Source organism: Callithrix jacchus, chromosome 8, assembly GCF_049354715.1.
Source record: "Callithrix jacchus isolate 240 chromosome 8, calJac240_pri, whole genome shotgun sequence".
Taxonomy (NCBI): Eukaryota; Metazoa; Chordata; class Mammalia; order Primates; family Cebidae; genus Callithrix; species Callithrix jacchus.
Genome location: NC_133509.1, coordinates 9,983,648 through 10,006,030, shown reverse-complemented (window position 1 = coordinate 10,006,030; position 22,383 = coordinate 9,983,648). Strand labels below are relative to the sequence as shown.

Here is a 22,383-nt window from a genome sequence, read left to right as displayed (position 1 = left end):
TTCTATATGAATGAATATGTGCCGGTATGGTAAAGAAATTAAGTTCAAAAGAGAAACTAGCATTAGGAATTTTAAAGTCCCTAAGTTTTCTTAGGGGAATTTTGTTAATTGATGGTAATTTAAAAAAAAATAATGTTGTCTTATTTTCACTTCCCCAGTTTTCCTCTGCTACCAAGTATGGATAATATTGGGACTTTCTAGCTGGTGAGCTTGTGTACCACTGTTGAACCATTCAAGCATTTTGACATATTGATACTACTTCAGGAAGAATCAGCTTTTTTTCTTTTACACATTATTCATTTTCATACTTTGTGCAACAGTGTTATTTAGAAATCAGATTCTGCTAGTTGTCACTGAGTACTATTGAATCAAGGCGTTCTGCTCACAGGATTGGATGTTAAGCATGCTTGTAGCACTGTGGTTACCTCAGGTAGCAGGTTGCTGGTTGCCACTGTTCCTTCTTTCTCCGGGTGCTATCAGTGGACCCTGTTTTAAACTCCATGTTACTGTGCTCTGAGTAAACCACATCAGTACTTTCTGTCAGTTTCCCAAGCCCACCCTGTAAATGCTGCATCACTGCGGAGCGCTAGGCAGACCAGCCCATTCAATCTGATGTAGCAAATGTTTATTGAAGCCTTCTATAGGGTTAACATTGTCCATGACAGCTTGACTGCAGAAATCTAGATGTCCACAGAGTCTACCTTCTGCGAATTTTGTCAGACCAACACTCTTTCTGCTTTTGGAAAGCTGCTCCACTTTCTAATGGTGGCTGTGAATCATGCCAATTCACTCCACATGCCGCAGAGGTGGGCATATGACCCAGGCTGCGTCGGAGTTCTTCCCTGCGAAGTTTCTAAGGAGGTGGGTTATGATGCTGAAAGAGGGTCTGTCTGGTCTGAGGTCTGTGTGAACTTTAGGCTGGTTTTGATCAAGGCTTTAGTTCATTTTCCTGTGTTCTCCTATTCCTGTTCTTCTCTGTGTTTACTTTGCCCTCAGGCTAGCTTTCCTCCTGGTAGCAAGCAAGACTGCCATGTTGCACAATTCCAAAGGCATTATTCACTCTCCACAGTAATGTATTCATCTTAGGGGTCTACTCCCAAGATTCTACAAACACAATCTTGAGAGTCTGTGTGTTCTTTAAGCAAATTTTCAAAATAATTTAAGAATTTTAAAACTTGTTTAAGTTGATCTGTGACACTGAGAGCAAGACATGTCACCTTTCTTAATTGCTTTAAGGAAATTAAATTTGGCCAAACCCCTACTTGTCAAAGCCTGGCAAAATCACTATCAGATTTTTATTTTTATTTATTTTTTTGAGATGGAATTTCACTCTTGTTGCCCAGGCTGGAGAGCAATGGCACAATCTCAACTCACTGCAACCTCTGCCTCCTGTGTTCAAGTGATTCTCCTGCCTCAGCCTCCCTAGTAGTTGGGATTACAGGCACTTGCCACCACGCCTGGCTAATTTTTACATTTTTAGTAGAGACGGGATTTTACCATTTTGGCCAGGCTGGTATCAAACTCCTGACCTCAGGTGATCTGCCTGCCTTAGCCTCCCAAAGTGCTGAGATCACAGGCATGAGCCACTGCGCCCAGCCTAATATCAGTTATTATTGGGACTTTTCCTCCCCTTCACTGTATCTTACAAGAATCCAGGAGCTTACATTGTCCTGAAAAATTAAAGGCAAAGCAGCCTCTGGGAATCAGTGTGTACCCATCTCGGTTAACACTTCTGCCCAGACACTCTTAGGTTCTGGCCCTCTGCCATCTGTTGAGCACAGCTGTCCCGGTGGGCTACAAAGATGTCCTTTATGGTGATTATCTTCACTGACTGATGACTCAACTATTGAATAAGTTCTCTCTCTGTTATCGAATGGTTTGTGTGCTTCTTTGTCTGCTCCCTTAAAAGTTGAGCTCTTAGAGGAAAGAGACTTTGCTAATATATTGCCGCATCCCCAGCATGTTTAGCACGATGTTTTACACATAGTCGGTACTCACGGTGTGGAATGAATGAATGAAGATCTGACTGGCGTATCAGCTGACTAGCTAATTTTATAACATCTAGACACCTTTAGTTTATTATTTGCTATAACACGTGTTTGGGACCTCACTAATACCTTTCTGTTTGTATTCTACCTTGTATTTATACATTATTCATTCGGTAAGTACATTATTCATTGTTTTGTTTAAGAAATCAGTATAATTATGTATTATTTTTCTGGTTTGTCAAGATCACATTGAATGATAAGCCCTTAAAAATACCAATTTATCATGTCACCTGTGTGTCATAAAAACACATGATATTTAGTGATACTCCAGTGTAGAATTCTACAATTATCCTAATCAGAGGGACAAAGTGTACCCTTTCCACTCACTGATATTTCCTGAGCAATCACTGGGTGAAGAATGTCCACTCATTCATTAAGTTCACACTATGAAACCAGCTAAGCAAGGCCAACTGGAGGATACAAAAAGGTGTCTCATGTGGTGCTTGCCCTCAGTTTGCTCCCAGCTAATTGAGGGGAGAGCCCACAAGTAAAAAGTTCAATGGTAAATGTGAGGCTGGTACACACTGCATTTATTTTGATAGTTCAAGTGTCCATTGTGATTGGTTGGCTTTTCATTTAGGTTAGTGAGGCATCCATTCTGATTGGTTGGGTGTCAACTTTGATTATTTGAGCATCCATTCTGATTGGCCAGTCTTCCAATCTAATTGATCAAGTGTTCATGCCAGACTGATTGTTACACATTATGCATATCACCACTGGATGCAAAAGTTAAATGAAAATGAGAGATGATAAGACCCCAAAAATTGCTACATGAAAATATAGTATCTGCTTGACTAACAAGTCTCTGTAAACCTAGCTTCTCATAACAAAGTCAGCATGGTATAGAGGGATGGGAGGACACTGTACATCCCTCAGCCCTGAGTTAATAAACACGACTGAATAAGAGGCTATCTTTGGCATAGGCCTCTAGAATATAGGCAAGGGCCAAGGCCAATGCCCAGATGAAGGCAAAATGCTTTTCTTGGGGCCCAAGGGTAGATACCTAATCAACTAGAAGAGAGAAGAAGGCACCCAAGTTGCAGCTATTCTGGATCCACCATTTCTGGATAGGTCCAGCCCACAGAAAGGGAAGGCACAGCTTAGCATACCTAGAGAGAGGGAATCAATATTTTAATCCACTAAAGCATTGATCCCCAGCCTTTTTGGCACCAGGGACTGGTTTTGTGGAAAATTCTTTTTCCACGGAACAGAAGTACAGGGAGATGGGTTAGGGATGAGTCAAGTACATTACATTTATTGTGTACTTTATTTCTATATTACATTGTAATATATAATGAAATAATTATATAACCCACCATCAGGTAGAATCAGTGGGAGCCCTGAGCTTATTTTCCTGCAACTAGATGGTCCCATCTGGGGATGATGGGAGACTATGACAGACCATCAGGCATTAGATCCTTTTTTTTTTTTTTTTCCTTTTGAGACGGAGTCTCACTCTGTCTCCCAGTCTGGAGTGCAATAGCACAATCTTGGCTCACTGCAATCTCCATCCCCTGGGTTCAAGTGATTCTCCTGCCTCAGGCTCCTGAATGGCTGGGATTACAGGTGCACACCACTATGCCCAGCTAATTTTTGTGTTTTTAGTAGAGATGGGGTTTTACTGTGTTGGCCAAGATGGTCTCAAACTCCTGACCTCCGGTACTCCACCTGCCTCAGCCTCCCAAAGTGCTGGGATTATAGGTGTATGCCACTGTGCCCAGCCTAGGCATTAGATTCTCATAAGGAGTATGCAACCTAGATCCTTCGCACACACAGTTCACAATAGGGTTTGTGCTCCTCTGAGAATCTAATGCTACCTGTGTTCTGACAGGAGGCAGAGCACAGGTGATAATGCTTGCACTCACCTGCTGCTCACCTCCTGATATGTAGCCAGTTTCCTACCAGGCCACTGACCGAACCGGTTCACTGCCTTGGGGGTTGAGGACTCCTGCACTAAAGAGGTGCCACATTTTCCATCATTGATGGGCATTTGGGTCTTTGCTGTTGTAAACAGTGCTGAATACTATGCAGCCATAAAAAAAAGATGAGTTCATGTCCTTTATAGGGACATGGATGAATCTGGAAACCATCATTCTCAGCAAAGTGACACAAGAACAGAAAACCGAACACCGCATGTTCTCACTCATAGGTGGATGTTGAACAATGAGAACACATGGGCACAGGGAGGGGAACATCACATACTGGGGTCTGTTTGGAGCGTGGGGGGCTAGGGGAGGGACATCGGGGGGTATGGACATTGGGAGGGATAACATTGAGAGAAATGCCTGATGTAGATGATGGGGGGATGGAGGTAGCAAACCGCCATGGCATGTGTGTACCTAGGCAACAATCCTGCAAGATCTGCACATGTACCCCAGAACTAACGTACAATAAAAAAAAAAGAGTGGCTTAGAAGGAATCCGTTCTAATACCTCTTATATTATTTCTTTCTCTGTTAACCAAGTTGCTAAGAATCAAATATTAGTAAAATTCATTCCTTTCATTAAGCTCGGCATTGCTATTTTGTAGGATTTTGTGTAAAGTAAGACACGTGCAGTAAGGACTTTGCATTTTGGGTACAGCTTCTTGTAAACTTGAAGGTTTTTTAAAAAGTCTTTTGGGGCCAACTTTACAATGGACTGTTACCCAGCAGCAAAGTCAAGATGTGCTGAAACTCAGTCAGCATCAGAACAGGTACTGGGGATACTGTGGTAGTAAATAACGGAATACTAAATGACCTAGATAAAAATGCCGATTTAAACAACAAAAAGATTTAATCCTATACGAAAATAATCAGATATAGGCCTAGTGACCAGTGAGGCTTAATCCAGCAGCTCAAATGGCATGCCCAATTCCTGGTTTCTCTCCGTCAGCTTCTTAGCAACGCGTATTCAACACAGTACTTATTTCAACAGGCTAGCCCCGGTGGTTGCAAAACGTCTTCCTCTAACTCCTGGAGCACCGTGCTTCCAGATTCAAACAGAGCAGAATGCAGAGAATGCTTTTCCCCAAGAGTTCAAATAAATGCTAAGCATCAAAAGATTGGGGCTGAACGGGGAGGAAGGAATTGAGTTGCATGGGTCTCGACTGTGCTTTCCTGAACCAATCCAGGGCCCAAGAGAGTGGCCTCAGCCAACTGATGTAAACCACTGGCAGAGTCAGCCTCACCCTAAACACAGGGTTCTATTAGTGAAGACTGGAACAGATAAGGCTGGGAAACCAACACATGAGCACCGTCTGTGTTTAAGTGTCAAATGCACAGGATATTTGTTCATTTGTTTTTGAGACTGAGTCTCACTGTATTGCCCAGGCTGAAGTGCAGTGGCACAATCTTGGCTCACAGCAACCTCTCCCTCCCAGGTTCAAGCAATCCTCGTGCCTCAGCCTCCTGAGTAGCTGGGATTTCAGGCAGGCACCACCACACCCAGCTAGTTTTTGTATTTTTAGTAGAGACAGAGTTTCACCATATTCGTCAGGCTGGTCTCAAACACCTGACCTCTCTGGTGATCTGCCCACCTCAGCCTCCCAAAGTGCTGGGATTACAGGCGTGAGCCACCATGCCTGGCTATCACATGGATATTTGTGTCAAGTACTATCAAGTGATTGATTACATTGCAGAAATCACAGAACTGAACCCAGGAAAAGTCTGATTTGTCATTCTCTAAACAGATGGATTGATGCTTAACTGGGAAGAAGGAAATATGGCCTCCTTGAGGAGGGAATAGGTCGCCCAGAGCCTAGGCACTTGGACACCTGGTCCCTTTTCTGCCCTGCTTCAGGAATCAGCTATGGGTATAATAAGCCCATTTTGGCAGCAAAGAGTTTAAAGTGGGCTTCATACCCTTAACTGGTTCCTGAAGAAAACTTTCTAATTTTTCTATCAGGCTCTGACAAATCTGTCCTGGGACTTTGTAATGATAAAAGGGACTGAACTCAGCATCAGATGACCTGAGTTCTGTTTCCATCTCTGCAACTAACTAGTTCTGTGACCTTAAACAAGCAAACCTTTCTGTGCCTCAGTTTCCTTAACTGTAAAATGGGAGAAGCTGAATGAGATTATTCATTCCCATTTGTAAAATCCTTTAAGCTCTTGAATCGAGGCTCCCATAACAGATGTCTTGAGATCTGGAAGTTCTGGTCTTTTACGCAATGGTCTCCCAGGCTACCCAAACACCCTGCTGAATCAGGGAATTTATCAGCAGCCACAGAGGCCTTGTGAGTCCCATTGAGGCCATGTAGGGTGTGGAGCCGGGAAAGGAGCTCAAGACCTAGTTCCTTGTTCTAAACAACATTCAAGTCAGCCTTATGACTCAGTTATCAGTGCTTCTCTCTTTCCAAGGAGTGCAAAATTTCAGTCCTGAGATGATAACAATGATTTATTGGATTGCCAAACTATTGTGTTAAGAGAAAAATGAAATACTGCTTTGTATTTTGAGCCAACTCCAATCAGATTTCTGCCTGTAGGCCGGGTGCGGTGGCTCAAGCCTGTAATCCCAGCACTTTGGGAGGCCAAGGCGGGTGGATCACGAGGTCAAGAGATCGAGACCATCCTGGTCAACAAGGTGAAACCCCGTCTCTACTAAAAATACAAAAAATTAGCTGGGCATGGTGGCGCGTGCCTGTAGTCCCAGCTACTCAGGAGGCTGAGGCAGGAGAATTGCCTGAACCCAGGAGGCGGAGGTTTTGGTGAGCCGAGATCGCGCCACTGCACTCCAGCCTGGGTAACAAGAGCGAAACTCCGTCTCAAAAAAAAAAAAAGCTTTCTGCCTGCAATTACTAGTTAATATGAATAATCACTTACTGAATAACCTTAAACATAGACTCTCTCTCTCTCTCTCTACATATATATGTATATAGAAAGAGACATATATGTGTATATATATACGTATATATATATATATATATATATATATATGTACAGAGAGAGAGAGAGAGTGGGAGGGAGAGGCAGGGTGTCACAATGTTCTAGTCTGGAGTGCAGTGGCTATTCACAGGCACAGTCTTAGCTCAATGTAACCTCAAACTTCTGAGCTCAAGTGATCCTCCTGTTTCAGCATCTCAAATAGCTCGGACTAAACAGGAGCACGCTACTGTGCCTGGCTCTGACTTTTTATTTTCCTAGTTTAACAGCAGCAAGGGCTTATAGACAGAGTTAATCAGGGAACATGTTGAATTGCTCCAAAACCTATGATAAAACACCCTATCCCTTTGTGAAATTCCTTTCTCTCACTGCTTCAGACAGAACTGAAGAGTTCATAGGAAATCAAGCAGGACTTTCTGATTTTTCACTTTTAAAATTACAAGGATGAATGATGATGATAACCTAATAGAATGCTGAATAAATAAGGCTGAATAGGTGACTCCTTTGGGCCAGGTTGAATGGAGAAACCGAGAACGAAATCCCAGTCACGTAGTCATTTCCCACCAATCGCTTTCAGAAACTCAAGTAGCTGTATGGCCTAATTAGGCCTGTTTGGGGGATTCACATTTTATTTCTGCAATGAATGGCGTCATTTGGGGTTTAATATTTATTGAGGCTTTTATGAAACAGAGAGGTTTCCATATGTCTCTAGAGCAAAACATTTGTTTGCCATCTGCTACTCAAGAGTAGTTTTGTAGAAAAAGAATGCAAATTGCTTGCTTCTTTAATTACTTTGGGGCTAGGCTATACTATAGGTGGGACTGTGGAATAGCCAGTGGAATTCACTGCTGGAAGAATACCGTTGTTTACTTAGGCGCCAACTTAAAGAATTCTTTACAAGCAAACTGCAAGAAAAGAGATTAAAGCCGAACGTTATTTTTGCTCTTTTAACTCAAGGCAGAGACCAAGTGAAGAGAGGTGTGAGATTTTTTTCAAGCTGGCAAAAAGGAGACACTATCGAGATGAGAGACTTTAAGGTCAGTATAGGATCAGTTCTCTTTTTAAAGATCTGACACCAACTGAATCTGTGACTCATACTTAAAAAAAAATCAGAGGATCTCCTTGGCTCAGTATCAAAAAAAGTAATTTACTTTTCATCACCAGGAGCTAATGACCTGGGCTTTGGACTCCATACCGTTTCTCCTTTTGCTCTTCTCATTGGCTTCTTGAATTGTGTGTAATTCTCTATTCAGTGACTTCTCCACTAGCCTATAGATAGTCATCATTAGAAAATGTAGTATTTCTAATCACTTTGCTTAATCAGGAGTCCCATCAACCAGTAGTGTTCACCTAAAAGTAGAAATTCCAGGGCTTAGGAATTGTCTGCGGATTTAAATCACTGATGCTTTTTCTAGCTTTTCTTACAGTAATATGTTATTCATCAAGGTTATGAGAATACAGAATGTAAGAAATTGACAAACGAGAGGAACCTAGTCTGCCTAGTAACTGAGATCCCTGACAGGCTACCTAACCTCAATGGACCTCTGATTTCTAAGACTACTTTTTGCTTTAAGAGGCCATAAAAACCAATGTCTAGGCCGGTTGCAGTGGCTCATACCTGTAACCCCAGCACTTTAGGAGGCCGAGGTGGGCAGATCACGAGGTCAGGAGTTCGAGACCATCTGGCCAACAGGGTGAAACCCCGTCTCTACTAAAAATACAAAAATTAGTCAGGTGTGGTGGCACTGGCCTCTAATGCCAGCTACTCGGGAGTCTGAGGCAGGAGAATTGCTTGAATCCGCGAGGCGGAGGTTGCAGTGAACTGAGATTGTGCCACTGCACTCCAGCCTGGGCGACAGAGTGAGACTCCATCTCGATAAACAACGAAAAAACAATGGCTATAGAGATGTTCTAGGGTTTCTCAAAATGTGTATCTCCGAACACTAAGTGAGTCAGCAGATGCTAGTAGGTGATACGAGAAGAAAGGGTTTCAGGGCTAAGCCTTTTGAGAAATGCCGCTTTTAATTGTTTGGACCGTGCAGCTCCTCTGGCGTCAGTGTGCGGAGGCACCGCCATGAGTCTCCACTAAAAGGTGTATCGCGTGGCTTTCCACACACTCCATTCCGATGGCGCATCTTATGGGGCTTGTGTCCTCCGGCACACTGTATGTTGGGAAACTGATTTCATCTAAACCTTCTTTTTTTGAGGGGTTGGGGGGATGCAGTCTCACTCTGTCGCCCAGGCTGGAGTGCAATGGCGTGATCTCGGCTCACCGCAACCTCCGCCTCCTGGGTTCAGGCAATTCTCCTGCCTCAGCCTCCTGAGTAGCTGGGATTACAAGCATGCACCACCATGCCCAGCTAATTTTTTGTATTTTTAGTAGAGACGGGGTTTCACCTTGATGACCAGGATGGTCTCGATCTCTTGACCTCGTGATCCACCCGCCTCGGCCTCCCAAAGTGCTGGGATTACAGGCGTAAGCCACCGCGCCTGGCCCCCAGTGTACTTTTAGTAGAGACAGGGTTTCATCGTATTGGCCAGTCTGGTCTCGAACTCATGACCTCAGGCGATCCGCCTGCTTCGGCCTCCCAAAGTACTGGGATTACAGGCGTGAGCCACTGTGCCTGGCCCTTATATTTATTTTCATTTGTTTGTTTGTTTGTTTATTTTTGAGACAGGGTCTCTCTGTCACCCAGGCTGGAGTGCAGTGGGGCAATCTTGGCTTACTGCAACCTCTGCCTCCCAGGCTCAAGGTAACCTTCGACCTCAGCCTCCTGAGTAGGTGGGACCACAGGCTCACACCACTCACGCCCAGCTAATTTTTATATATTTTTTTTGGTAGAGATGGGGTTTCACCATGTTGCCCAGGCTGGTCTCACACTTCTTACCTGAAGTGATCCACCCACCTCAGGCTTGCAAAGTGCTGGGATTAGAGGCTGAGCCACCCTGCCTTAGTTTTAGATATGAAAACACTAAATGGCAAAGTTCTCCTATCGAGCTGAAAATCAACATGTTTACAGGGAACTGTGAGGAATGACGGCAGCATCCATTACAAACAGTACCTGACAGACTGGACTGAGAACATCTGTCCCTGCCTCCCAGGCTTCTCCTGAGTTCCAGGGCAGGGCTCCCTGCCACCACCCCTGTCACTATCAGATCCCCAGGAAGATCAGAGAAGAGGGTGGGGCGCTGTGATGGCTCTCTCCTCCCCACCTGGGGAGGCTGCTTCACCCTGAAGTTCTGGGGGGCTAGCAGACCTTGCACTAAACTGAAATTAAAATCACCTTCCGTGCGGAAGCATATTTACCCGGAATTCTAAATGAACATTCTGTATACTGTGTTTTTCAGAAAAACACTAATGTCAAGTAATTAAGCTAACATTGGTATTTTTTCCTTTGTATTGTTCTGTATTTTGAACGAGTTGTGGGATAGGTTAGAGGGTCACATCACACCCTGGCTAATTTCCCACATTGACATTTAAAGTGCTGTAAAAATGATCTGCGCAATGAAATGTTTTTACAGATTAATTATTTAAATTTCTTGAGGGCATGAATTATATTCACATTGTATCCCTAATGGCTAACACAGGCTTGGCATATATTAGCCACATAGCGACAAACATGTTTGCGTTAGTAAATTGTAATCTAATGAGCAGGTTTTAATAAAATAAAATTAAATAATGGTAATAATACACTCACAGCACCAATGATATCCTACCTTTTCAGATTAATTGACTTATCATAGTCAAGGATCATGAAATCCGGTTTTCTTATTAACAGAGACCATTCAACAGTTTTCACTTGTAATCTCCTGGTTTCACAAACACATCACAATTGCACTGTGATGTGGTGTTTCTTTCGGGTAATAATAAATGAGATCATTTCTATATTTGACTTCTCAACACATACACAAAGACTTGGAATGAGCTGGTAGTTATCAAGTCCTATCTTCCAGTCGCTGCAGAATTCCCCTTTCAACTACTTGACCTGTGCTTAAACATCCCCAAGGATAACGCACATAATAACAACCTTGAAATGTGTGATTCCGGAGGGCCTTCTGAGTTGTCAAAGAAGAATTAAGACACCTTGGTAAATGATAGTTTGTGTCCTATAGTTTCATTCATTCAATAAAAACTCTTTTAGCACCTACAATATATAAAGCAACTTGCAAGATACCATAAGAGGAATAAAGATAAAACTGACACAGACTATGCCTTAAGAAGCCTATGGCCTTTATGGGAGGTGGGATTACAGGTCCCTTCCTTCCTTCCTTCCTTCCTTCTTTCTTTCTTTTTGAGACAGAGTCTTACTCTGTCACCCAGGCTGAAGTGCAGTGGTTCAACCTCCCCTCACTGCAACTTCTCTGCCTCCCAGGTTCAAGCGATTCTCCTGCCTCAGCCTCCCGAGTAGCTTGGATTACAGGCATGCACCCCCACTCCCGGCTAATTTCTTTATTTTTTTGTGGAGACGAAGTTTCACCATGTTGACCAGGCTGCTCTTGATCTCCTGACTTCGACTGATCCACCCGCCTCAGGCTCCCAAAGTGCTGGGATTCCAGGCATGAGCCACCATGCCCAGCCTTATAGTTCTTTCAAAACTAGTTTACATTTCTTTAGACACTGGTTGTCTATAATTAAGTGGATTACCCAATGTATTAAACACCTCATTCCCTAACTATTGTTAATAAACAGAAGGTTACCTCACTCAGTATCAGTGACATCGGGTTTTATTAGCAGTCATCGGCGATGCTCTTGGGTGGACCATCCCAGCAAGGTCTTACTGACCAGCGTTGAGCCACCTACTTTGGACCCACAGTCCACCTTAACTGATGAGCCAGGAGGGTAAATCATGATGACATGGGAACCCGAACCGCATTGAGAGAGGTTTCAGAGATGCTTTTGGGAAGCTGGATGCTTATACAGGCTGCGACACAGACCAAGTTGCCAAGCGACAACCAAAAATGGGATCAGTCAGGGAATACGAATTGTCCCTAGCTTTTCAAGTGGCTCTGTCTGAACAGATAGTGGCTCTGTTGGGGAGAAGGTGAAGCGGGTAGGAAGAGAACCTACCTGTTCACACCCCAGAAGGGACCACCACCTACTAGTGTGAAACAACTTTTAAATTCTGATTTGGGCTCTGTTTCTACCTCCATAGGCAAAGAAAAAAAAAAATTTAACAGAGGTCGGGAACAGTGGCTCACACCTATAATCCCAGCACTCTGGGAGCCTCAGGTGGGTGGATCACCTGAGGTCAGGAGTTCTAGACCTGCCTAGCCAACCTGGTGAAACCCCATTTCTCATAAAAATACAAAAATAGCTGGGCATGGTGGTGGGTACCTGTAATCCCAGCTACTCAGGAGGCTGAGGCAGGAGAAGCCCTTGAACCCCCTGGGAGGCAGAGGTTTTGGTAAACTGAGATCGGGCCATTGCACTCCAGCCTGGGCAACAGAGCGAGACTCCATCTCAAAAACAAACAAAAAATGTAAAGGAAATTAAATTATATAACATACCTCCAAAGATCGTTAAGGAATGTGTCCTTCATATATTAGGAACAATACTCTGGGAGAAAGTTGGACTGACCCTTGCCTGAGCCAAGAATCCAGAATTCAGTGCTGTTGGCATTCAAACGTACAACGAATTTGCATCAAAATAAACGCTGTACACATTTCCTTACATGTTTTGCCTCAAGAATTTGGTGGTGAAAATACTTTTTACATGTGGACATATTTCCCTTAATATTAAATGTTGTAAATGTTCATGCAAAACTGAGACACGGTTAACAATAAGGAAGCTCATAATTTTGGCTTCTTTGCATCTCAGAGTCCGGACTACGATCATGACCCTGATTCTGCAGAAAATGATGTGGACGGAAGCTGTTTTGTCTCACAGCTCCTCACAACCTCGACTGACCCAAGCAACTCCCACAACAATGGCCAGCAGTCCAGGAAATCAAGCTTCTCTTCTTCCTTCCCCTTGGTCCATGGTGGGGAGGTAGCAGTACCTAGGATCACCTTCTAGGGTTTTGTATGGGAGTGCAACCATACCAGTAAAATATTTACATACAGAGCTCATTCATTTGGTCTCTGGCCCTTATACCTACTGGAGATCATGCCTACTGCCAAGAATAAATAAGTCATTTATTGGAGATAGCAGATAAAATACTTAAAGCAGCTCATGCCTCTGTGTTTTAAAGTTTAGGTAGAAATAATGGTACCCAGATTTGTGTAGATTCTATTAGCTCACACCTTTGGCTCATTTATTATTTGGCCAGATATGATTTGCTCTTACGTCTCGGTAAGAGGGGTCTCTCCCCTGGGACCCACTATGTAGAGAGCCCTATGCTACCCTTGTTCTTTTCTGGTCAGTCCTCCCCACTGGACAAGGAGTCTACAGGCTAAGTGGATTTACTCTCCCAGAGCCATGCCATCATTTTAGGCTACATTCCAGGTACCAGAACTCAGAATTTCCTGCCAATGGCCCTGCTCCAAGACTGGTGTGGGCCTCTTCTCCTGTTCTCCTGCCTTTTTTTTTTTTTTTTTTTTGAGGCAGAGTCTTGCTCTGTTGCCCAGGCTAGAGTGCAATGGCACAATCTTGGCTCACTGCAACCTCTACCTCCCAGGTTCAAGAGATTCTCCTGCCTCAGCCTCCTGAGTTAACAGGGATTACAGGCACTCACTACCATGCCCGGCTAATTTTTGTATTTTTAGTAGAGACGAGGTTTCACCATGTTGGCCAGGATGGTCTCAGACTCCTGACCTCAAGCGAACCTCCCAAAGGGCTGAGATTACAGGTGTGAGCCATTGTGCCCGACCCTGATCTATCCTTCTGAGGGTGGACTATACAGTTGGGCCATATGCCCAAGTGTCAACCAAAAGGGGGTGGCGATATGGCCAACACTTGGACATATGGGCTAGAATCCACATCATGAGTATGTGAGGCCCTTTCTGATGTGGGCCCAATTTGAGGGATGGAGGAAGGGCATTGGTCTGGGCCAGGACTGCTCCCCTGAGCCACCACATTTTGATATGGAGCTCTAAGGAGCTGAAATATTCTAAATTCAAACCAAGTGTCTGCATCATTGTAAAGGTGTATCTGTCAAGGTGGGAAACCCAAGTTTGTTAGCTTTGGCTAGAGTTTAAAAATATTTACACATATGATACGTGAGTTTTTGTTTTCATTCTTGCTCTAGGTTCCACAAAATGGGAAACTGGGCCTGTCCTTGGGATGTGTTTGATTTAGAGTTTGTTTAAAATTCTGATATAAGAGCCCTGGCAAGTGGTTGGCAAGGAGAGTAATGGGTGGGCCACTTTGCCACCAGCTCAGACAGAGCATTGCTGCAAACCAGTATTCCAACTACCTTCCGACATCCTTCTGCTACCTGACCCAACAAGAGAAAACTCTGTGTGCCTGTGTGTGCACGCGCACATGTGCCTGTGTGTTCATGCGTATGTGTGTGCATGAGTGTGTGTGCGCACGCATGTGCATGTGTGCGTGTGTGTGTGTCTGTGCACGTGTGTAATATCCACTGAGAATCAGGAAAACATGACACGCAAGTGTTCACATCATCCAAACCTCACACTGATGTTCTGTTCTAGGTCACCACAGCTGCTCCGCCAAGTTCCTCTCCCCAGTTGGCTTCCTTTAGCTGCTCAGAGCTAGGAGCTAGGCGTTTTGAAGGCCTCCTCCAGGAGACGAAGAATGAACTAGAAAGGGAATCATGCCAGGCTTCCTTGATTGAACCCCACTTCACTTCAGCAAATCCTTAAGCCTTTCTGTCTGTTTTGTCAGCTGTAAAATGAGCAGACTAATTCAGCTCTACCTCAGAGGGCAATGAGTGGCAGGTTTAATTAATGATGATTGTGATGGGCTTTGTAATGTAAAGTTGTATATAAATGAAAAAGAGCTTTAGAGCTATTTTATCCAAAGTCAGATAAGTCTGGAGTGCATCCTGCTTTCCACTGCTATGGTTAAGCCTCTAAGTCCTGATGGCAGACTGCTGCAGACAACAGAGGAGCAGGAAGGCACAGCCGGCTCATGTCGCCTAAACAGAAAGCAGGCCTTAGTAATGACAGTGGGGGGCAGAGCATGTAATCAACACATGTCTCAGATGTCTGCATGCTGGACAGCACCAAGATTCACTGAGTGCAGCTGGTGGCAGATGACGGGCTGGTTTTTGCAATCAAAGTACAAAGAACAAGGTGTATCCATCTATTCCAGGGGCTGTTCCGGAGAGATCCTAGAGATCTAAAGTGTCACACTGAGGGAAGAGTTCTTTCCAAAGATCTCCCCTGCAGGTCGTCCTATCATCCCTGCCTGGGTTTGCTGGCTGACAGCTCGCAATAGCTAGCAGTCTTTTCTTCAGGGACGCTGCTTACTGAGAACACGCTACAAGGCTCAGGCCTATCTAGGTCTTGTGTCTTTCCTGTTTCAATAAAGACACGGTGAGATGCTTTGGATTTGTGTTCCTGACGAAATCTCATGTCTAAATTGTAGTCCCCAGCGTTGGAGGGAGGACTGGTAGGAGATGATTGGATCATGGGGGCAGACTTCCCCCTTGCTGCTCTTGTAATAGTGAGTTCTCACGACATCCGGTTGTTTAAAAGTATGTAATACCTCCCTCTTCACTGTCTTCCTCCTTCTCCGGCCATGGTAAGACCTGCCTGCTTTCCCTTCGCCGTCTGCGGTGATTGTAAGTTTCCTGAGGCCTCCCCGGCCATGCCTCCTGTACAGCCTGTGGAACTGTGAGTCAAATGTCTTTTCTTTATAAATTACCCAGTCTCAAGTAGTACTTTATAGCACTGTGAGAACAGACTAATGCACGAGGCCACCTAACTTACCGGAAGTCATAGTGGTCCCACTGAGGATCACACCTGCGAACTGCTGGTTACTTTCGCTAACATGGGACTTCTGTCTCTTTCACATGATTATTCTAGCAACATTCACATGCAGCAAACCATACCTTGTATATACTTAGAGGACGTGACTGCTCCTTCCCTTAATCCCCTAGATCCCTGTGTTTCTAGGACGACATCTCATATTGAATATTGCGTTATAATTATGCTTATACAGCCTCTTCCTAGTATTAGATGACCTAGAGCTTCTCAAAAACCCCAAGAGGGTCCTAATCACTTTGATGCCCTCCTCCTCAGTACTTCCTTATAGGAAACGCAAAAGAAGTTGTTTCGAATGCAGTGGAAATAAAAAGACCTAGTGAGTGATGAAAATGATGGGAAGGCGTAATGTCCATTCGGGAGCTTTGTTTTCAAAATTAAAAAAAACAATCTTGTTGGAAGATCTAGATATATTATATTCATAAGGATCAAAGGTCTTCAGCTGTAGCCAGACTTAGGTTTATAGGTTGGTTCTGCAAGTTACCATTTCTGAGAACTTTGGAATGGAAGTTAACTCCCTCTGTGCCTCAGTTTCCTCATGTGTAAAATGGGGATAATACTACTATCCACCTCATAGGGATGTTGTAAAGAGTAAACCCGATAATCCATGTGAAGAGTGCTTCACATGATATCACCGTCACCTCCACCACCACTATCAGAGACTGTGGAGGAAAGAGTCTCAGTTGCTCTCCGAGGCTAACAGTATAGTCTTTGGATTTAACAAAGGGCCCCATCGTTCCCTGAATGGCACCTTATAAATCAGAAGCAGGAACCCACTTAGGTCAGAACCTCTAGACTTTTTGCCTCTCACCCCTAATTTCAGATGTTCTTCTTTGGTCACTTGAAGAAGTGTGAATAAGATCGTTCTCATTTAGACATAATGGGAGGGCTGTTTAAACATTACTATGCATACTTATTATGTATAGTAACTTTGTTGGTTGTAAAATACACTGTTAGACACATGTAGATCCTTATGAACTCACTCAGTCCCAATGTACTTGGCATGTCTTTTGTTTAAACGGTTTCTCCCCTCAACACGTGGTCCCCGATTTGATTATTCCACACGAAAAAATGTTTCTGTGGTAGACATTCACCAATGTGCTGAAGTTTATGGAGAAAATATTTTCGGTTAACAAATGATGTCCCATTAATGCTGGAGGTTTAAGGGAGAAGGCAGGGAGCCTGGAGGGGAAGACGCAGAGCCACCAGCTGCAGTGCCAAAGGCAGCAGCGATGCCTGGAGGGAGTGGGCACATTTAGGGTCTTCTGTTCAGCCTGTGCCTCCTTTCCTAAAAGTTGTCCCCAGCCCCCTTCCACAGGGGTGGCCCCAGCAGTCACTATCATCTCCTCAAGTGACCCTCCGGCTCTACCAAAGATGACCAGGGTAGACACTCCTGAACCAAGCTGAGCGACCAGATTCTTTCTCCGGGGCAGCTGGAATTAGGACACAGGCCTCTGGTCAGTTACAGTTGGCCCTGGAACTAGGACAGCTAATGACAGGGGGCTGGCCTGGCCATTTTCACTATGTACCCTGGAAGAAAAACCGTGCTGTGGAGACAGGACACTGACACAGTGTCAGGGAGAAAGAGAGATGAGAAACCAGGTCACCCCAAGAGAAAAAGGGAGGTGGCAAGAGCATGGCTGTCTCCATTCGCAGTGGCCTCTCAGGGCATTGTTCCCACCCCACGAGGCCTGGGTGCCCTTCCTGCTCTGGCTCGTGCCCAGCACACTCTCCATTTTAGCTCAGGCAAGTGTGAGAGATCTCTGTTCCTGGAAACCCAAGGAGCCTTGGCTAAGTCTGTGGGCTGGCAGAGAGAGAAGATTAGCCAGAGATTCGGGTTGCACAGACAGGGTCTGCCTGTTGACACCCACCCTGCTAGTCCCATCACACTCAACTGGCCCATCTAAATCAGACATGCACACAGATGACTTTTACTGATGATAATACTGAATGCAGCAGATTCACACTTATCCCTAAAATAATGTGTTCTCCTGGTCACGTCCTGATACACCTTCTTCTGTCATTGGGAAGTGGATGGATGGCATTATAGATGGTATACCCAGAACAAAACAGGATTGGCACCGGTCTTGCCAATCCCCCTGACAGTCAGTCCCATTGCTGGGTCATCTGACAGTTGTCTGCAGCTTTGGCCCTGCCCCAGGTTCACACGCAAATCCTCTGTCTAGATGGAAGGCTTTAAGAAGCCCTGTCATGGCTGGGCATGGTGGCTCACGCCTGTAATCCCAGCACTTTGGGAGGTTGAGGCAGGTGGATCACCAGGTCGGAGTTCGAGACCAGCCTGGCCAGCATGGTGAAACCCTGTCTCTACTAAAAAAAATTAGCTGGAGCCAGGCATGGTGGCTCATACCTGTAATCACAGCACTTTGGGAGGCTGAGGTGGGTGGATCACCTGAGGTCGGGAGTTCAAGACCAGCCTGACCAACATGGATAAACCCTGTCTCTACTAAAAATATAAAATTGGTCAGACCCATGGTGGCACATGCCTGTAATCCCAGCTACTCAGGAGGCTGAGGCAGGAGAATTGCTTGAACCCGGGAGTCAGAGGTTGCAGTGAGCCGAGATTGCGCCATTGCACTCCAGCCTGGGCAACAGAGCAAGACTCTGCCTTGAGAAAAAAAAAGAAGCAGCAGCAGCCGTGTCTCAGTAGTTCAGGAGACACAGTTTACTCTCTGACTTGTCCTGCTTTGATTAAACCCCCTGGTTCTGGCTTCTGGGATTCTGCCTTCGTCCTGGAATTGGGTCTCCGTTCTCATTCCCCTGGTACAGGATCCGAAGCCTTGATTCCGCAAGCTTCAGCCCCTGCCTCCATAACCCATCCAGCTCCTTGGTCCCTTCAAAATCAGATCTCTAATTTTCTTGCACCTGTTCTTTCTAACAAGCTGAGGCCTTCCTCCCTGCCCCTTGTCCTGCCTGACACACACTGGTAGTCTGAGTCACTCACACTGTCCCTCCCAACATCTCCCCACCACTCTACCACCTCCACTTTCTGCACGCCAATAATCACGTTTACTTACTTATGGATACCTACTTGTGTCACCTGCTAGATCTTTCTAACCTTGATGCTCTCTAAAGTATCATATCACCTGCTACTACTCTGAGGGTCCATATGGTCCCAAAGATCTGCCTGCCTAGCAGACCGCCTCCCACTGACTTTACCTGGGCACCCCAGTCACTTGCAGCAGAGTGACAAAGAGGCACTGTGGCATGATGGAACGAGGATGACAGGAGTTTGAACATCTGGGCAGACCTGGATTCAAATCCTTGCTCCTCCACTTGGACAAGTTTCATTTTTTTTGAGATGGAGTCTCGCTCTGTCATCCAGGCTAGAGTGCAGTGGCGTGATCTCTGCTCACTGAAACCTCTGCCTCGTCTCCTGGGTTCAAGTGAGTCTCCTGCCTCAGCCTCCTGAGTAGCTGGGATTACAGGAATGTGCCACCACTCCCGGCTAAGTTTTGTATTTTTAGTAGAGAGGGGGTTTCTCCATGTTGGTCAGGCTGGTCTCGAACTCCTGACCTCATTATCTGCCTACCTCTGCCTCCCAGTGTTGGGATTACAGGCATAAGCCACTGTGCCCAGCCAGATGAGTTTCTTAATTTCTCTAGAATCCAAAGGGATTGTTGAAAAGATCATATGAGATAATGTACCTGGCAAAATTTAGCAGGTATTTAATAAAATACAACTGTCTTTCTTTCCTGCATGTAGATTTTTTTTATTGCATTTTAGGTTTTGGGCTACATGTGAAGAACATGCAAGATTGTTGCAAAGGTACACACATGGCTGTGTGATTTGCTGCCTTCCTCCCCATCACCTACATCTGGCATTTCTCCCCATGCTGTCTCTTCCCAACTCAACCTCATGTAGATTCTTTAACAGCTTTATGGAGATAGAATTTATATACCAAACAGTTCACCAATTAAAGTATACAGCTCGGTGGTTTTTAGTATATTCACTGTATTTAGATTCCTTTTTTTTGTTTGTTTGTAGAAAGTGATTTTATTTAAAGAGAGAGAGAAACAGGAGAAGGAGAAGAAAGAAACAGCTAACTCTCACACTGAGTGAGAGAATCCAGAAAGATGGAATCCAGGAGAGAAAAGCAGCTTCCACACTGAGTGGAAGGGAATAGAGAGAGAGATGGAGTTTGGAGGGGAAGACAGGCTTCCATGAGAGAGTGTGGAATGGGACCCCAAAGGGGAAATCCAGGAGAGAGAAAGATGGCTTCCATGAAGGGAGTGTTTGTGGAAGGGGACCTAAACATGGAGTCCCATATTTAGATTTCTTAAAATGCAATCATAGCATAAGCGATATGAGGTCTAATAGTTTTAAAGTACAGGATTTTAGTCAGCTGTAAGTTTATGTAAATCAGCAGTGTGATACCACTGCATTGACAAAAAAACCTTTGTGATATTGGGCTGTACTGATAACTTATGATCATCTGAACAGGACAAGTACTGTTATTCTCAGCTGGCAGCGTGTTCAGTCATTGGGCCTATTTTAAGAGAGAAATGGGCAAATTGGAGGATGACTAGAGAAATGTGATAAGGGTGATGGGAAACTGTTTATAGGAGCCAATGGTACTCATCCTGGAGAAATAAAGCCTTAGAGGAGATGAAATATCATCCTTAATTAGCTCTAGAGTTTATTTTTATTTTTTAGAGACAGAATCTTGCTCTGTCGCCCAGGCTGGAGTGCAAGTGGTGAGATCATAGCTCACTCATAGTCTCAAACTCCTGGATTCAAGTGATTCTCCCTCCTCAGTCTCCTGAGTAGCTCAGACTACAAGCATGTGCCACCATGCCCAGCTAATTTTTTTAATTTTTGGTAGAGATAGGGTGTCCCTGTGTTGTTCAGGCTGGTCTTGAACTCCTGGCCTCAAGTGATCCTCCTGCCTTGACCTCCCAAAGTGCTGGGTTGATAGGTGTGAGCCAATGTGCCCAGCCTAGACTTGTTTGTAAAATGAATGATACATGTTACTATGTTCTCTCCCTAGACAGAACTTCAACAGGTGAATTTAAGTTAAAAAACAAACAGATTTTTATACAATACAAGGAACAATAGCGCTCTCTAAAATTGGAGTGGATTGTCCCTAATGTAAAATGATTTTTTTTTTCTTTTTCTTTTTTTTCAGGAGAGATGGTTTCTTACTATGTTGCCCAGCCTGGTCTCAGACTTCTGAACTCAGTGAGCCTCTTTCCTTGGTCTCCCAAAGTGTTAGGATTACAGGTGTGAGCCGTCACACCTGGCCTCTAATCTGATTCTATTTTTAATATATTACCATATTATTTACAAGTCAGAAAGCAATGTCCTATGGAGCCCTTACTCTGCGTAATGTGTTATGCCCAGGCAGGTAAATTTAGTAAGATCAATTTTTCTTTGTTCAAAGCCAATTTTCCAGTCTGTGGATTAGTCTAACAGATCATTCTTTCTTTCATTTTTAATTTCTGCTCCCTGCTTTTTGATCAGAGGATAGAGAAAAAGAATCCCAAAATGATCATTTTGGGGTATTTTATTAGCGGCCTTGATAATAATGGAAATAGTCCAAAAAGAAGTCTTAGTCATGACCAATCAGACGATTGTGCTCATCTCTTCCCAACTGTCTGTAAAGTGACTTCATCTTAGTAGCTTGAAAGTGGTCATAAGGGATATTTTCACCATGGAAATTAGCAAACACTGCTGCTCAGCACACCTACCCCTTCCTCCCCACCTCCAAGCTCACTGACCAGTGCTCTACTGCTTGAGAGTTTATGCTACCCAATGACTACAGGCCTGGCACTACTAATAATGACAATAGCCCGTCTAGTAGATTGTTGGATTATGTGTCTCTATAAAAATATAGTTAAAGCCGGCCTGGCGCGGTGGCTCATACCTGTTACCCCAGCACTTTGGGAGGCCGAGGCGGGAGGATCATGAGGTCAAGAGATTGAGACCATCCTGGTCAACATGGTGAAACCCCGTCTCTACTAAAAATACAAAAAATTAGCTGGGCACGTTGGCGCGTGCCTGTAATCCCAGCTACTCAGGAGGCTGAGGCAGGAGAATTGCCTGAACCCAGGAGGCAGAGGTTGCGGTGAGCCGAGATCGCGCCATTGCACTCCAGCCTGGGTAACAAGAGCGAAACTCCGTCTCAAAAAAAAAAAAAAAATCCTATATATATATGATATGTGTGTGTGTGTGTGTGTGTGTGTGTGTGTGTGTATATATATATATGGGATGTGTGTATATATATATATATGGGATATGTGTATATATATATGATATGTGTGTATATATATATATTATATATATATATTTAAAGCCAATGCTATTTCACTTTTTTTTTTTGAGGTGGAGTTTTGCTCTGTTGCCCAGTCTGGAGGGCAGTGGCTCTATCTCAGCTCACTGCAACCTCCTCCTCCCAGGTTCAAGTGATTCTCCTGCCACAGCCTCCTGAGTAGCTAGCATTACAGGTACCTGTCACCACCACCAGCTAATTTCTGTATTTCTAGTAGAGATTGGGTTGGGGGAGGTCTCACCATGTTGGTCAGGCTGGTCTCGAACTCCTCACCTCAAATGATCTGCCTGCCTCAG

At 44.5% G+C, this 22,383-nt stretch overlaps 1 long non-coding RNA gene across 1 annotated transcript in view; it reads right to left on the bottom strand.

The window, feature by feature from the left end:
• LOC128928895 (uncharacterized) overlaps positions 1 to 22,383 on the bottom strand; it is a 33,771-nt gene that overhangs the window by 1,312 nt on the left and 10,076 nt on the right. The gene's annotated exons all lie outside the window — the stretch shown is intronic.